Here is a 1,722-nt window from a genome sequence, read left to right on the forward strand (position 1 = left end):
ATTGTTGGTAAAACAGCACGATTTTGACCCTCGATCGATACAACTGTCGGTAAGATTGTAGGTAAAACAGCACGATTTTGACCCTCGATGGATACAACTGTCGGTAATTGACCTTCGGTACGTCAGACTGTGACGTCATCGCGGAAAAGGGTTTGAGTCTGGGCTGCGCGGAGCGGCTCGGTCGGTAAAGAAGGTGTTTGTACTCAGAACCGGCCTTGGTATACTACTTTTCTAATTTCGCGGGCTATGTCCGTTCGATCTTCGATTTTTTTTTATGTTATGTTGGTACACTTGTCCCGAACATCTGTACACAGTTTCAAGTGTATAGCATGTTTAGTTTGTTTTTGACAGATACAAAGGTGAGACGTATTTTGGTGTGCTCGGCGATTTTTTGCTATCAAGAAAAATGGATCAAAGAATTTGCATCAAATTTTGTGTAAAAAATGGAATTAAGTGCTGGTATGATTCGTCACCAGTTATGACCCTTTTGAGTAAATCAGGATCATCATTGACGTCATTCAACAGCTCCTGAGCGATGCTCATGCGACGATTCTTCTGGTGAAAATTAAGCAGTTTCGGAACAAACTTCGCTGACACACGTCTCATGCCCAAAACATCCGAAAAAATTTCATGGCACGAGCCAACCGATATGCCAACATCCTCAGCAACTTCTCTGATAGTGATTCGACGATTTTCCAAAACAATTTTCTTCACTGCTTCAACGTTTTCATCTGTTGTTGACGTGCTGGGGCGTCCAGAGCGAGGTTCGTCATTGGCATCTTCTCGGCCATCTTGGAAGAGCTTGTACCACTTATAAACGTTTTTTTTACTAAGAGTAGACTCACCGTATGCCACTGTCAACATTTCAAGTGTTTTGGAGCACTTAATTCCATTTTTTACACAAAATTTGATGCAAATTCTTTGATCCATTTTTCTTGATAGCAAAAAATCGCCGAGCACACCAAAATACGTCTCACCTTTGTATCTGTCAAAAACAAACTAAACATGCTATACACTTGAAACTGTGTACAGATGTTCGGGACAAGTGTACCAACATAACATAAAAAAAAATCGAAGATCGAACGGACATAGCCCGCGAAATTAGAAAAGTCACCTTACTTTTTGAACACACCTCGTATATCTAGTTAAGGGGAGGAATCCCTTTGGAAGCGTGAAATATAGGTATTTTTCGATAATTTTTTTAGAGGGGAAAAAGTTATCTAATAATTTTCAAATTTTAACATAATTTTATTGAAGCATTCAAGGTGGGAAATAATTTTTTTTGTTGCGATCATACAGAAAATGGCGGCGTTATTAAGGGTCTTGGGACGCCTGTTTTCCGTGACATCGAAAAGTGCTGCAGTTGTCACTCTTTGGCTGTTGATCTGAAAAAGATTTAACAAGTGTCATTCGTTTACTGACATATTAAGGGGAAAGATGTACCTAAAAAATGATGATAAAGAGCAAAATTGAAAATTTGGGAGCCCTTTTATTCTAAGGGTTTTTTTCGACATACTTGACCCCTAAAAAGGTATTTATTTACGCTCTACCTTTCGAACTTTAGGTACATCCTTCCGATAATATTACTGAGTGTGATCTCCCAAAACTTCATCGAAATTAGTCGATAACTTTTGGAGTTACAACACGAGCAGTTTTTGAAAATGTTGTTTCGAGATAATCGCGTTTAAAGTTTCAAGATGTGAAAACAAGTGATTGTAGTGA

The 1,722-nt window shown here is 38.7% G+C and overlaps 1 long non-coding RNA gene across 1 annotated transcript; it reads right to left on the reverse strand.

The window, feature by feature from the left end:
- Window positions 1-235: 235 nt before the first annotated feature.
- On the reverse strand, window positions 236-1,116 carry LOC124295076. The gene is made up of 2 exons (XR_006904967.1): window positions 846-1,116; window positions 236-394 (listed from the first exon to the last, which is right to left on the reverse strand). It is a non-coding gene; the product is annotated as an uncharacterized LOC124295076 (long non-coding RNA).
- Between the last annotated feature and the right edge of the window lie 606 nt (window positions 1,117-1,722).

Source organism: Neodiprion lecontei, chromosome 6 (genome assembly GCF_021901455.1).
Source record: "Neodiprion lecontei isolate iyNeoLeco1 chromosome 6, iyNeoLeco1.1, whole genome shotgun sequence".
NCBI lineage: Eukaryota > Metazoa > Arthropoda > Insecta > Hymenoptera > Diprionidae > Neodiprion > Neodiprion lecontei.